We start from the raw sequence: 17036 nt of genomic DNA, 5'->3' as shown, positions 1-17036 counted from the left end.
ATTATAGTGTTGTGCTTCAGGAGTATCTAGTCTGAAAATGTATGAAACGTGGTACCCAAAGGAGAGAAGATTGTAGGTAGGCACCTACGTACTAGTATCTTAGCTAGTACACGAGCAAAGGGGATTGGAGCTCCCTTCCAGGAGAGTCTGGAGAACGAGAGAAGGTTGTAGCCTTCTGCAGGTTGTAGCCTGCGTGCTCGTAAAGGACTACACCAGTACATTGTAAAAGAAGTTTCTTAATAAAGGAAGATAGAAACGAATTGCAGCAGGTGGTTTTCACCCACATTGGGTTTCCACCTTATACCATGGTGTTCATGTGTGTTGCTTATGTGTGTTGATCTATCTATTCTACTGCTACTATTGACTGTTAATATGGCTAATAATGTTCTGATGCATCCATTGAAGATCACATAACTGAATCATGAGTTTAATGGTCATACGCTAGTTGCAATAGACACAGTTGCGTATATACGTGGGTATACTTAACTGAGGTAGCGTATATGAATCTGAGTATGAAAATGAAAAGTTTTATTGATTAGATAATACTGATTCACCCCCCCCCCCTTTCTCAGTATTATTTTGAACAATTGGTATCAAGGCACGTCCTTTGGTAGAGGCTTGATCGCTCAAAGGAGATCCGTGGAACAATGGGAAAGAAGCTTAAGAAGAAAGCACATAATCAGAAGAAGACATCTCAGAAGAACTATGACAGTGGGAGAATCGATTGGGGATTAGGTGTAAGGAGCTTTTTAGATTCAGAATCAGAATCAGAATCATCTGAGAATGAAGATGAATTTTCAGGTATGAATTTGATATCCTCTAATGCTCAAGCTATCCATCCATTTGGAAGTGATGAAAGTGATAGCGAAACAACTGAATTTTCTCTTATGGGTGAACAAGAAAGATATCAAATAGAGGCAGAATTTAAAAGTCTGACAAACAAAATTAGAGCTCAAGAAAGACTTTTGAACATAAAGGATGGTGCCTTCAAAGAAGCTGCTACTAGACTAAAGAATCAACGAGAGTTATTCAAGGACAAATATCAAAAGTTGCAGGATGAAGTAACATCATTAAGAAATGAAGTCAATGAGAAAGACACAATCATCAAGAAACTCAGAGATAGATCCAGTTATTATGAAAGTCTTGAAGCCACAATCCGCTCACTAAAGGAAGATCTTGAAGAATCAAAGAAGAAAAATAAAGATCTACTACAAGCTATTGAAAAAAAGGAAAACAAAGTTATCAGCTTAAAATCTCAGCTCGAATGTGCCTTTAGAATTCGTCAAATGCAGCAGGATCTGAATGAAGAACAAGAAAAGGAGATTATCAAACTGAGGCATCAATTGCAAGAAGGAAGGAAAGCTAAAGAAGACATGAAGAAGCAATGTCTAGAAAAGGAAGAACAACTTCAAGTTGAGGTAAATATCTTGAAAGGTAAATTAGAAGAAAAGGATAAACTGTTACGATTCCAAGATAGTACTAAAGCCTTGGATGATATTCTTAGTAGTCAAAGGTCTCCTGCTATCAAGACTGGTCTTGGTTTTCATGAATCTGTTGAAGGTGAATCTAGTTCACAAGGTGAGGCAAGGAACTCTAAAGAGATATCTAAAATGATCAACAAGGAGATAAGAGAGATAAGAGGTCAACCCCATCAACAACCAAGGAAAGAGATTCTTCAAAGAAAATATTTTGCTCCTAACTATGGAAGTAATAGTCGGCCATTTACTCAGATGAATAATATTGAATGTTATGAATGTCATAATCTTGGACATGTTGCAGCTAGATGTGGAAGAAGAATGGTTCAAGATCATCACACAGAAAGATCATCACATTTCAGGTACTTTAATGGATATTGTTTTTCTTGCAATATGTTTGGTCACAAAGCTGCCGATTGCTACAGGAGGAATATGAAAGGTGTAAGATGTTATGCATGTAACAAGTTTGGACATATAGCAAAGGAATGCAGGAACAAAGGACGGACATCACACCAAAAGGAGAAAGCATCATCACACTTGAAGATATGGAAGAAGAAGGAAGTACAGTCAGAAAGATGTTGTACAACACAATGTACTGAGGCACAGCACAACACAAACATAACAGACTCAGGGGGAGCTGAAAGTGTAAAACTACAGTGTCCTAAATCTCATATGCAATTTTCTTAAAGGGAAGTCGCGTATATGTTAGTCTGCGGAAAAGCAGTTTGGACTGGCTCAGAAAAAGAATCTGATATGATTCAGTCCATTATTTTCTCTATCAGTTAATAGTTACAGTCTGCTGAGGATGTGTGGAAATGTCTTGATTCTTGTAAGATGTTTAGAAGTATTTTGATCCTAACTTGTTGATGATGATGTCTTGATGCTTATTGTTGATATATGCATGATCAGATCTAACAGATGGCACATGATGATTGGGAGCATATGCCTTTAATAATTCATTGTTGGCACTACTGTTAATAGTCCTTGCTGATGATGCCTATATGGCTAAATGATATATCTTGCTATGATGTGGTTATGAGTTGTCCATGATATGATTCTTGTGGTTACATGGTTGATGTTCAGATCATATTTGTGGATTGATTCTTAGATGGTGCATATATGATGCTTACATGGTGATCTTCATAAGGAGAAGTACAAAGCTTGAATTCACATCTTCTTTACTTGATGTTGTTGTCGTCATATGCATAAAGATCATATATTACAGTTATGATGCAGGATTCCTATTGTTCTTGGCACATATATGGATGAGGATTGTTGGCTATTCAAAATTGCATTATTGGAGACATGATGATGATGAGTTCTTACCTATATGATGATAGGTTGAACATATGTTGATTGATGCAGATATTCCCAATTGATGATACTTGGTTCATGCATATCTAGATGGCTATGGTGTTTCTCACATATGATAGAATGTGAATGAGTCTGTATATGCAGAATTCTGTTCAAAAGGATGAATTGATGCAGACATACTTTGTTATAGGTTGATGAATTATACTCTACAGGACATTTACAGGTTGCTGATCTGGAAGTGGTTGTACGCGAGTTCTATGAGTAATATCCACGTATATACGCCTGTTTCTGTGGATACAATCGCGTATATGTTGGTTTGAAGGAAATCAGTACGAAGAGTCTGATATGGGTCTGATAGAGACAAATGGATTGTCTGTAGAAGGAGAACATGATTGCTGATGATTGACAGATGCTGCTGATATTAGTCTATTGATGACTTTCATAGTCTTGCTCTAGATATTTCGTCTCTATGTCATGTATATCTTCTTTTTATCAAGGTCATGTAACGACCTATTCTGATTTCCCCATTATGCCTGGGATGAACATGTAATGATCTTGGTTGTCATATGTAGATTTCTGATGTATCCCCACTTGGTTGGGTGATGGATGTATGTATTGAGTCTTTTGGTGATAGGAAGGTCTTTTATGATGCTTAAGTCATGGTTCTTCATGAAGAACATCTTTTGCAGATCTTGCCTACAGTCAGGGGGAGCATGATTAGCACACTTCAGCAGAGTAGAGATTCAACATGTACTCAGGGGGAGCATCGACAGATTGTTACACCCTGGCATATACAAAGGGGGAGCTCATTCAGAGATTTCAGCAGATACTCAGGAGGAGTATGGATAGCAGAATGTTTATTAAGGAAGGAAAATATCTTGGTCCGCCATTTGCCCTTGATGTCAAAGGGGGAGAGTGATTTGGTGTTGTTGCCATCAAGTCCAAAGGGGGAGATTGTTGGCATTATGATGCATGTGTTGTACTTGATGGCAACCCACTCATAGAAGAACAACTCACTTATTTGTAACTAGATGAATCTTCAGAAGAGATATCAGATGTGACTGAATGCATGGGATGTAGGATAGCTCAAAGGAATCAGATGACAGTTCTCAGTATGAAAAGTTAGCTTTTCCATCAAGTCCAAAGGGGGAGATTGTTGGCATTATGATACAAGTGTTGTCCTTGATGACAGATTATAGTGCAGCAGGTCAATAGAAAAGAATTGATGATCAGAATACAAATAATGAAGAAAGAAGAGTATATATGCAGGTTCACTATATACCAAGTCGTCTATACGCAGGTTCACTATATACCAAGTAGGGTATACACGCAGTTTCATGCATGGAAAAGTGCATACATGTCGCAAAGCTTATTTTTGGGTCCGTGGTATTTAGACCTATGGTTTTGGTCCGTGGTATTGCACCCATAAGTGTTGATCCCAAGTATTGGGTCGATGGTATTGTTTTATTATGGTTTTGGTATGTGGTATTGAGCAAGGCCTAAGACTATAAAAGGAGAGGAAGATCGTTAGGCAAAGGTATTAAGAAAGTCTTGAATATCTGATGAAGTATGAGATCCAGAATGCAGGTTATGGGTTGATGATACATTGCTTGATCTGAGCTAAGGAGGGATCTCACCGGTTGATGGAGAACAAGATCTAAAGAGAGATCGGGATCAAATGGTTTGAAATGAACTATCTTTACATGGTTGATTATGCTTATTCTAGATCTGCATACTGACACATGTAATATAAATGTTATGAGTATGACTGATGTATGGTACAACTGCAAAGTTATAAGAAAATATTTTTAGATCTGTACACGGGTTGGCCTCGGAAAAAGTGCGTATGTACGCAGGTTTGATTCATCATAGTAGCGTATACCATTTGAGCTATGATGTCTGAAGTTACAAGTGGTTCTGACTGTTGATGAGTTCTGATGACTGTTTAATGGTGTCAGTATTCTGCATAACTTGGTTGGATGATTGTGTATTCATGGATGAGAACTAATATGGATCAAGATCATAATGACTTATATCTATGTGATCCAATGGACTAGATCTGGGTGCTAACACATATATTATCATTGTATATGTAATGATCTGGTTATGTCTGAAGTTAGGAAGTGCAGAGAAGTTATGAATAAGTAATTAATGACATATACGCTGGTTCACCTTGATGAAGTTGCGTATACACGCAGATTCAGCACTTCCAAGTAGCGTATGCACTCTGATGAATGTTTTTGATGACACAGTTGGTTCTAATTGATTTTGCAGAGTTCTGTGACTATGTTGATTGACAAGGTTTTAGTGTTTCAGTGATTCAGAGATTGATAGTGCTAGTAGTGATTGTTTTGAGCTTCAATGATAGTTATGGGACCAGTATGAAAATTTGATGAAACGTGGTCTTCAGATTATAGTGTTGTGCTTCAGGAGTATCCAGTGTGAAAATGTATGAAACGTGGTACCCGGAGGAGAGAAGATTGTAGGCAGGCACCTACGTACTAGTATCTTAGCTAGTACAAGAGCAAAGGGGGTTGGAGCTCCCTTCCAGGAGAGCCTGGAGAATGAGAGAAGGTTGTAGCCTGGATGCTGGTAAAGGACTGCACCAGTACATTGTAAAAGAAGTTCTTAATAAAGGAAGATAGAAACAAATTGCAGCAGGTGGTTTTCACCCACATTGGGTTTCCACCTTATACTATGGTGTTCATGTGTGTTGCTTATGTGTGTTGATCTATCTGTTTTACTGCTACTATTGACTGTTAATATGGCTAATAATGTTCTGATGCATCCATTGAAGATCACATAACTGAATCATGAGTTTAATGGTCATACGCTAGTTGCAATAGACACAGTCGTGTATATATGTGGGTATACTTAACTGAGGTAGCATATATGAATCTGAGTATGAAAATGAAAAGTTTTACTGATTAGATAATACTGATTCACCCCCCCCTCAGTATTATTTCCAACATAAATCTCATTTCATCAATCAAAATATATCCAATGTTCCTCATTCATTCTTGAAACATTCGTAAATGCTATCCATTCAATGGTTTCATACTGTTTATAACAATTTCAAAGCAAAGTGTATTGTTTTTCCATTTATATTATAATCATCTATAGCGGTTGGAACCAACAATAAAAATGGACTTATATCAACCGTTGTTAAAGAAAAACGAGCATGAGAAATATAATCAATAAGAGTATGTTAGGGTCCCACCCTAACCCCCTTATTTATGTAGTGGGATCGAGTCATAGTAAAGAGTCAATAAAGCCCATATTAATAATTGTAAGTGGTTAACCCACAATTAATGACAGGACCACAGTTAGTTGCAAATGGGCCATGGTATTAGATAGATGGTATTAATAAAACCCATGGTATTGATCCATGGTATTGCGTGTATGAGTCATATATAAAGGATAGAGACTCCCTGTGAGGGGCATCGTGTCTTATTTTTGTATCGAGCTCTGCTCTATTGGAGGTTGCCCCCTCGAAGAGGCCAGTGAACATTGCTTTTTGAATAATAAAATATTTGTTGTTGTCTCTCACCATTCTATGTTCTAGGTATCTTTCTTCACATATTCTGTATTTGGGTATCTTTTTGCAGGTTAGGAGCATAACAAGTGGTATCAGAGCACTTTCCACGGCTGGTGGGATCTCCATTTCTTAGAATTTTTTTTTTTTTTTTGGCTAGAGACGTGTTTTGGCGTCTTTAAACCACGGGATCTGTCATTGAGCGCATAAACTTTCAGATTTGGGGAGGCACGCACGTAGGAAATAGAAGAGGTGGTCATGCTTGTTGGACTCCCTTGTAACCCCTGTGGGTACCCCTTCGAGTAGTAGCGCATTAGACAGAACCGCGTACGGACTGTCTTCCAAGTACCTTCTAGGTATATCGGAAGCCCCTTATCTCCTCTGCAACCTTGCCATAGATAAACCGTCGGCCGTCTTGCTACTACAGTACACCGAGAACAACACTTGGAGAGATTACTCACCCGTACGATAGGGTAGTCGGGTTGCACGGCTAAGGGTATGGTTGATCCTCCTTAGTTAGAGCCCTAAAACATTGCGCCGAGTACTACTGTCAGACCCTTATGTATATTGCGATCTATAGCACTTGACACTCCTCGAGACCATAGTTCCCTTTTCTATCTTGGGATCACGCATCATCTCTGCCAGATCTGATCGCGCAAAGGGGTTCAACAGCAGCAGGCATCAGTCCCGCAGTTCCAACCAGCCATTCCAATCTATTAGATCCATCAGATCCGCATCAACAATCTGCTCCGCCGCTCAGAGCTATCTGATCCTCCATTCAGATCTCTCAGATCCACCGAATCTAAGTAGTTGTGTGGGGTTCCTATACCGGGGCATGATTTTCGTAGGACTTTTGGCAGCATTGACATTTTGAGGATTCGGTTACTGCAGTATTCCTAAGGAAGGAGTAAAACTCCGTTAGGAGTTTTCAGAAAAAATAAATAAATAAATAAATAAATAAAAATAAAAAATAAAAAATAAAAAATAAAAAATAAAAATCTTCTGGGGCGCTTATTGGTGATCTAGCCCATCAGAATCAGGACGACGAGCTCAGCACGGTGGTCCCATTCAATTCTTAATGATTTTTTTTTTTGGGTGGTCCCAAATTTCAAGAACATCAGGTCGGTACATGGTAGAAACTAGAGCTCAAGCTATGGCCAATGAGAGGATGGACAAACTAGAACAAACCTTGCAATCCCTCCAACTTCAGCTTGAGAGACTAACTAGCATAATCCCAAAGGGCAAGGAGGAAACCCACGAGGAGGCGTATATTGGCAATGGACACAGTAAGGGTGAGTCTAGCCACTATCTTCACCTCTGGGGCCCGCACCAATAATCTCGTCTGTGACCTCCCAAGTTGGATATGCATAAATTTGATGGTTCTCACCCAGCAGCATGGATAGCACAAATGGAGCAGTATTTCAATCTGAATAACATCTTAGATAATGAGACTCAGCTTATGGTGGGAGCATGTACTTGGACACTAAAAGGTGGCAATGGTGGGAATGGCATCAACGTTGCAATGGAACTTTTGTGACTTGGACCACCTTCAAAAAAGCTCTTACAGACCGCTTTGACCAGGAATCTTCTTTTCTGGGTCGTCTTACTAAGCTCCGACAGACTGGCACAGTGGATGAATATGTTACAGCCTTTGAAGCCTTAGCCTTCCACACTAGGGGTCTCTCAGATGTGTTCTACATGGAATGTTTTATCAGTGGTCTTAAAGAAGCCATAAAAGCCCACGTCCTACAGCACCACCCTCCCACATGGACGGAGGCTTGCAAGGTACCTCGTAACGTGGAACGTGCGTTAGCAGCCCAATACAGTCGCCCAAATTTCATAGGTAAGGGTGACCCCCCACAGGCTCACAACACGACTCAAACACTTAAGGTTCAAAAGGTGTCACCTGCAGAAATGGCCGAAAGAAGAAAGCAAGGATTATGTTACTACTGTGATGAAAAATACTCCCCAGGTCATAAATGCAAGGAGCCCAAATTTTTTCGAATTGATGCCACTGATTATAGCTCATCAAAGGAAGATCCACCACTGGAGGAACATGAGGCGGTAGAAGAGGACAACCAAAAGGACAATGTCCCTGATGAAATCATTATTTTGCTGCATGCTTTGGCTGGGATTTCTTCACCTCAAACTATCAAAATCCGAGGTTTTATTAAACATCGCCCAGTAGTAGTCTTGATTGATAGTGGAAGTACACATAATTTCATCCATCAAAAAGTTGCGGAAGCAGTGCATTGTTTTGTATGAGAAGTTTCTAACTTCCAAGTCCAAATTGCGGATGGGGGCACAATGAAATGTGAAGGCCGCTATGAAAATGTTAAACTACAAATGGGGCATTATCAGTTGAAGACCCACATGTTTGCCATACACATGGGAGGGTGTGACATTGTCCTCGGTGCTGAATGGCTTCGCACCCTTGGGCCAATCACAATGGATTTCCAGGAGTTATATATGAGTTTTAAGTAGAACAACTCCACACATACCCTCCGTGGACTCTAGGCGGGAGCTCCCTCTATCATCATCTCGCAAAGGATGGAAAAATTACTAAAAAGGGCCATCATGGAGTTATAGCTCAATTTAATTCCATCCAGGCAGTCGAAACCAAGTCTCTACCAATTCATCCTGAGATGCAACAGATTTTAAATAACCATCTACCGATCTTTGACAAGCCTCATGAGCTTCCACCCTCAAGAGGGGAACATGATCATAGCATCACCTTCGTTCCAGGGGCCCAACCCCCAAATGTGTGCCCATACAGATATCCATTCACCCAAAAGAATGAAATAGAAAAAATAATCAAGGAACTTTTGGAAGCAAGTGTCATTTGTCCCAGCATTAGTCCTTATTCATCACGAGTGGTCATGGTGCTCAAGAAAGATGGGGAGTGGCGGATGTGTCCAAACTTCAGGGCCGTCAACAAGTTGACAATCAAAGATAAGTTTCCCATCCTGGTGGTTGTTGATTTGCTGGATGAACTCAATGGGGCTCAATTCTTCACTAAGCTGGATCTTCACTTAGGCTACCACCAAATTTGCATGAAGGAAGTTGACATTCCGAAGAATTCTTTCCGAAATCATGAAGGAAATTATGAGTTCTTGGTCATGCCATTCGATCTTTGTAATTCCCCATCTACCTTTTAGAGCCTTATGAACCACCTTCTCAAACCATATCTCAGGAAATTTTTCCTTCTCTTCTTTGATGACATCCTCATCTATAGTTGCAATTGGGCTGTACATCTTCAACATGTAGATCTACTCTTGCAAATGCCTCGCAAGCATAAATTATTTGTTAAGATGTCCAAGTGTTCGTTTGGCATGGAAGAAGTTGAGTATTTGGGCCACATTGTGGGGTGTGAAGGTGTCAAGGTGGACCCCAAAAAGATCCAGGCAATGCAGGATTGGCCTCAGCCTAAGACCTTGAAGAACCTGAGAGGATTTTTGGGTCTCACAGGCTATTATCGTAAATTTTTCCACAATTATGGTCGCATAGCGAAGCCCCTCACTCAACTCCTAAAGAAAAATTCATTCTTCTGGAATGAGGACGCACAACAGGCATTTACAGCTCTCAAAAATGCCATGTGTTCCACTCCAGTCTTAGCACTCCCTGACTTCACCAAATCTTTTGTCATTGAATGTGATGCTTCGGGTACGGGTATTGGGGCGGTCTTAATGCAGGAAGGGTGACCTTTGGCCTTCACAAGCCAACAACTAAGTGGGAAGAATCTAGGCCAATCTACCTATGAGAAGGAAATGATGGCCATTTTACATGCAGTAGAGACCTGGCGACCTTACTTATTGGGGCGACGTTTCCAAATCCGCACAAACCATCACAGCCTTAAATATTTTTTGGAGCAACACCTATCCTCCCCACAACAAAATAAATGGCTCACTAAAATGCTGGGATATGATTATGAGATCATTTACAAGAAAGGACAAGAAAATAGTGTACCAGCTACATTATCTCGCCAATTTGAGGAGGGAAGTACCCTGTTAGCAATTTCCCTTCCCATTCCAGAATGGATTGAAGAGGCTCGTAGGAATGGTTTTCATATCCCGGGCTCTCCCAACTCATTTCTGAATTGCAGGCAGATCCAAATTCCACCAACGGCTACTTGTGGCAGGATGAGATTGTCCGCTACAGGGACAGAGTCGTAATATCACCAACATCCACCCTCAAAAGTTGCATTTTGGCATAATTGCACTCATCCCCCATTGCAGGACATTCAGGCTTTCAGAAGACGTATGCTCACACCAGAAGATCATTTTTTTGGAAAGGCATGAAAAAGGACATCGTTACTTTTGTAGCAGAATGCGATGTCTGTCAACACCACAAAGGGGAGACCATCAAAGCACCAGGCACATTACAACCCTTGCCTATCCCGGCAGCAATATGGACGGAGGTTTCTATGGATTTCATTATAGGTCTTCCAAAGTTAGGAAACAAGTCAGTCATCATGGTGGTTGTGGACAAACTTTTGAAGTATGCTCATTTTTGCACCCTACCCCACCTGTTTACACCGACTTTGATCGCTCAATCTTTCATGGATCAGATCTTCAAATTGCATGGCATGCCCACTTCTATTGTGTCCGATCGCGACCTAATCTTCACTAGTAATTTTTGGCAGGAACTCTTCAGGCTACAAGGCACCCAACTAAAACTCAGTACTTCTTATCATCCACAAACAGATGGTCAAACTGGAGTCGTCAACAAATGTTTGGAAACCTACCTTAGGTGTTTCACTTCAGAAAAGCAACATCTTTGGGTACAATGGTTACCTCTGGCTGAATGGTGGTATAACGCCAACTATCATGACACCACCAAAATGACTCCCTATGAAGTAGTATATGGTCAACTCCCTCCTTCTCCTACTTGTTATATCAAGGGGTGCGCAAAGGTACAAGCAGTGGATCAAATCCTAAAAAACTGCGCAACCATGCTCACCCATCTTGGAGAGAACCTTCATCAAGCTCAAAGCTGCATGAAGCAACAGGTAGACCAGCATCGCTCAGAGCACCAATTTCAAGAAGGGGATCAGGTCTTTTTGAGGCTGCAACCATATAAACAAACATCACTGAAAGACAAGGGTTGTCAGAAACTATCTCCAAAATTCTATGGACCATATCAAGTACTTCAGCACATTGGAGAAGTAGCCTAAAAGCTGGATTTGCCACCTACTGCAAAAATCCATCCAGTTTTCCGTGTCTCATGCCTCAAGAAAGTAAGTGGGAACAATTGCAGAATTCAAACCAGTCTACCTGAATTGGACGAGGAAGGGTCAATTTGGCTCCAAACTGAACAGGTCCTAGACACATGAGAAAGGAACCTGCGTGGCCGCATGATTAGAGAAGTTCTTGTCAAGTGGAAAAACACCTCTCCAGAAGATGCAACTTGGGAACCAGCCACTATTCTTCAGCAGTTTCTGCAGCTTCAGCCTTGAGGACAAGGCTATTCTTAAGGGGGAGGGCGTGTTAGGGTCCCACCCTTACCCCCTTATTTATGTAGTGGGATCGAGTCATAGTAAAGAGTCAATAAAGCCCATATTAATAATTGTAAGTGGTTAACCCACAATTAATGATGGGACCACAGTTAGTTGCAAATGGGCCATGGTATTAGATGGATGATATTAATAAAACCCATGGTATTTATCCGTGGTATTGCATGTATGAGTCATATATAAAGGATAGAGACTCCCTGCGAGGGGCATCGTGTCTTATTTTTGTATCGAGCTCTGCTCTATTAGAGGTTGCCCCCTCGAAGAGGCCAGTGAACATTGCTTTCTGAAAAATAAAATATTTGTTGTTGTCTCTCACTATTCTATGTTCTGGGTATATTTATTTGCATATTATGTATTTGGGTATATTTTGTAGGTTAAGAGCATAACAGAGTATAAATTCCATTTCCAACAGTTCCTTGAATAATCATTCTCAAAGGATCATCATTTCCACCATTAACAAAGTGCTGTAAAACAATTTTAGATGGAGTGTTATCATATGAAAATCAAACACTCATTTGTATGCACTAGAAGACACTCAAATTTAGTGATCAACACATGCAAAGGTTACAATTTCATTTGGAAGTATTATGAAGAGAAAAAATCAAATCTTTATTAAGATTCCAGTTAAAACAGTGAATTGTGTGGGTGAACCATTACCAAAAATTAACAATTGTGTGACTATTTCTTCGATAGCCGTGCAGTTAAGAAAAAACTTAGCCAGCACTGTGGGATGGAAACTCTCTTGAATATGTTGGAATTATGACACAGGTTTGGCATAGTTTTGGCTCGATGACAGAAGTGTTGTCCTCGATGGCAACTCACTCAAATAGCAGATAGCAGTTCAGGCTCTCAGAATGGTAGAAAATGAGACACTCGCAGGTTCCCTTTCACAAAGCCGCGTACATACGCAGGTGCATCAAACAAAAGGTGCGTACATATATGCAGGTGTACTGAAAAAAAGGGCGTATGAACAGTACACGCACTTTCATGCAGAGAAAAGCGCGCAAACGTGGGAAATCTTATGGTTGGTCCATGGTATTTAGTCCAACATTTTTGAACCCATGGTTTTGGTCTGTGGTTTTGTATCTAAAGTATTCAACACAAGTATTGGGTCCCTAGTATTGGATCTCTATGGTTTTGGACCATGGTTTGAGTAAGGCCTAGACTATAAAAAGGAAAGGAGAGCATTTGGCTAGGGTAGATTGTTGTGTTGAATATCTTGAGAAGAGAAAGATCTAAAATACTCGTGATCGGTTGGTGAGTTATAACTGAACTTGAATCAAGGAGGAACCTAAGAATTACAAGATGGTTAAGATCTACTGATGGGTCAAGATCTCTTTGGCGCATGATTAGATTAGCACTGCAGGATGGAAACTCTCTTGAATATGTTGGCATTATGACACAGGTTTTGCATAGTTTTGGCTCGATGACAGAAGTGTTTTCCTTGATGGCAACTCACTCAAATAGCAGATCGCAGTTCAGGCTCTCAGAATGGTAGAAAATGAGACACCCGCAGGTTCCCTTTCACAAAGCCGTGCACATACGCAGGTGCATCAAACAAAAGGTGTGTACATATATGCAGGTGTACCGAAAAAAAGGGCGTATGAAGAGTACACGCACTTTCATGCAGAGAAAAGCGCGCACACGTGGGAAATCTTATGGTTGGTCCATGGTATTTAGTCCAACATTTTTGAACCCATGGTTTTGGTCTGTGGTTTTGTATCTAAAGTATTCAACACAAGTATTAGGTCCCTAGTATTGGATCTCTATGGTTTTGGACCATGTTTGAGTAAGGCCTAGACTATAAAAAGGAAAGGAGAGCATTTGGCTGGGGTAGATTGTTGTGTTGAATATCTTGAGAAGAGCAAGATCTAAAATACTCGTCATCGGTTGGTGAGTTATAAATGAACTTGAATCAAGGAGGAACCTGAGAATTACAAGATGGTTAAGATCTACTGATGGGTCAAGATCTCTTTGGCGCATGATTAGATCTATAAATCTGATAATCTGGGTCTGATTAAGAAAAGGGATAAATTCTAATTTATAGATATATACCCGCAGGTCCAACACATTGGAGGCGCGTATACCCGCAGGTTCAACAGAGCGAAGGCACGGATATACATAGGTTTGACACAGTGCAGGTGTGTATTCTGTAGGATCAACACGGTAGAGGTGCGGATACCCGCAGGTTCGACACAGCGAAGGTGTGGATACCCGCAGGTTAAGGAAGTAAATACTCCGTATGTATGCAGATTTCTATTGGTGAAGTAGTGGACTTTTCTCTAAATATGTTTTAGCTGCTTTTGTTTATTACTGCAGTGTTCCAGGTTCTAAATTGGTGTCTGGTTACTGGTACTGTGTTCTGAGAATTTATTGATTCAGTATTTGTACAAGGAAGTTGGTTGATTGCAGATCTATTTGATGTTTGATTGATATTCATGGATCTAGTCTGAAAATTGATGAAACGTGGTCCCTGGAAGAAAATAGAAGTCTTCTGTAGGTCAGCACCTACGTACTAGTGCCTCAGCTAGTACAAGAGTTAAGGGGGTTGTAGCTCCCTTCCAGAAGAGTCTGGAGAACAAGAGAAGGTTGTAGCCTTGTACAGGTTGAAGCTTGCGTGGTGGTATAAGACTGCACTAGTACAAAATCATTGTAAAAAGAAGTTTCTAATTGAAAGAAGATAGAGACATATTGCAGCAGGTGGTTTTCACCCACATTGGGTTTCCACCTTATATCTTGTGTTCTTTTGTGTGACTTTCTGCTATACTTTTCTGTTCCTGCTTACTGTTATATGGTTCTGACACATAGACTAATGATCAACATCTAAAGAATGAATTAAATTATAAGTCTGGAAGGTATATGCAAGTTTCATTAGTCAGATCTGCAAATCCTTGTATAAATTGAAAAAGAATTTGATAATACTGATTCAACCCCCCCCCCTCTCAGTATTATTTTCAACAATTGGTTTCAGATCAAGTCCTTCAGGAGAAGCTTGATTGCTTGAAGGAAGATCTATCATCTTGAGCAACTATGAAAAGGAAGCATCAATCACGCCACCAATTTTCAATAGGAGAAACTTTGTCTATTGGAAGGTAAGAATCACTGCCTATCTTCAATCTCGTGGTACAGAAGTTTGGGATATTGTGGAAACAGGATACACATTTCCTTCAGCAACTCCTACAGATACGACTGGTGAAAGGCAGTATGAAACAAAGGCAAAGGCTGTCAATGCTCTGTTAGGGAGTCTATCCCAATCAGAATTCGTCAAGTTTATGCAGCTCAAAACCACAAAAGAAATATGGGACAAGATAGTTCTGAGCTATGAAGGAGATGATCAGGTAAAACGAGAAAAACTTCAAACTCTCAGAATTCAGTATGAAAATCTCAGAATGTACAATGATGAAAGCATGGCTAACTATTTCCTTCACATAGATGAGAATGTTAATTGTATGAAAAAATTGGGTGAAGAAATAAAAGAAGTTGTTTTGGTTGAAAAAGTTCTAAGATCTTTGTCTCCTAGGTTTGATTCAAAAGTTCCTGCCATAAAAGAAAAGTAGAATCTACAGAGCCTTACCATGCCACAGCTGCACGGAATCCTAACTGCTTACGAAATGACAAAAGGTGGACCATCAGACAGGAGAGAAGCTACATTCAAAGCCTCAGGAAAAGGACATTATAATGACTCAGGACATATGTCGGAAGAAGAGGAAGAGTCAAATTTTGTCAAGAACCTTCAATGGGGTTCTGGAAGATTAAGAGGTAATCTCCCTTTCAAATGTTTTTCTTGTGGAAGAGTCGGTCACTATGCTGCCAAGTGTCCTCATAAAGATAATCTTGACAAAGGCAAGGAACCAGTTAGATGGAACAAAAAACAGAATGTAAGTACCAGTTAGATGGAACAGAAAACAGAATGTAAGTAAGAAAAGTTATTACACACATGAAGACAGTGATGGTCTTTCAAATAGCGATGAAGATGAACAAGGTAATGATTATAGACTTTTGATGGCTTTTGAAGATGATGATTTCTTGGATGCTATACATGAAGAAAGTCTTTATGAAGAAATTTCTAAACTCAAAATTTGCTTAGAAGAGAAAAATATGCTTTTAGATACTCTGACTTTCCAACTTGTTGAAATGGAGAAACACAATGAAAAGTTAGAATGTGAAATTGTGGGGCTTATAAAGGACATTGAGAAAATGAAAGCTCTTAACCTTAGATTTGCTAAAGGATCTGAAACTTTAGATGAGATTATCAAAGTGCAACGTTGTCCCTTAATCAAGACAGGTCTTGGGTATACCAAAGAAACATCTCAAGCATAGAAGCCATCTACTTCCAAAAGTTATCTTGAAGCTGCAAGGAGAACTGAACAGGTTAACAATTCTTAGCAAAAGCATAATGCTGATCACCACATAAGTCAGGGATAATTTACCTCAAGAATGAACAAAGACTACCAGGTAAATCGGGGGCAATCTACTTCAAGGATGAACAGAAGCTACAACCAACCACAGGTAAATCATTTTGCCTCAAGAATGGTTAGAAACTACAATCATTTGGTTGTTATATTTGATAATCGTGGGAGATTCTTCAATGGCCAATGTTTCTCTTGTCATAACTTTGGTCACAAAGCAGCTCAATGTGTTGCCTACAAGACAATCATGACTAGAGAAGCTCAAAAACAAAGGAGTATGACTAGGACCATGAACAGGTCCTACAATAACTTTTTTGCTCTTGAGAATGACGTAGAATGTTCTATTTGTAACAATTTTGGTCATGAAGATTCTGAATGCAGGAGTAGGTTTCGGCAAGCAACTCAGAAGGAGCAAGTTTCATTTGTTCCCAAAACATGGAAAAAGAAAGAATTGCAACCAGAAAGATGTGGGATAGCCTTATATGCAAAAGGATAGGAAAATCAGTGGTACATCGATAGTGGATGCTCAAAACATATGACAGGTGATAAAGATAAACTTCAGTCATATAGTGCCTTAGGAAAAGAAAAGAAGGTTTGATTTGGAAATGACACCCCTGCACTCATAAAAGGTAGAGGTTCTATTCTTTTTAAAGAAAATGTCAAGGCTTGAAATGTTATGTATGTTGATGGCTTGAATCATAATTTATTAATTGTCATTCAAATGTGTGATCAAGGAAATGAAGTAGTATTTCGATCAAATAGATGCATTGTTCATGAGCTTGATACAGGAG

This window comes from Pinus tabuliformis, chromosome 3_2, assembly GCF_031772625.1.
Source record: "Pinus tabuliformis cultivar Carrire ecotype Pingquan chromosome 3_2, CPIR1, whole genome shotgun sequence".
NCBI lineage: Eukaryota > Viridiplantae > Streptophyta > Pinopsida > Pinales > Pinaceae > Pinus > Pinus tabuliformis.
The sequence above is the reverse complement of the archived record's forward strand: the minus strand, read 5'-3'. Positions refer to the sequence as shown.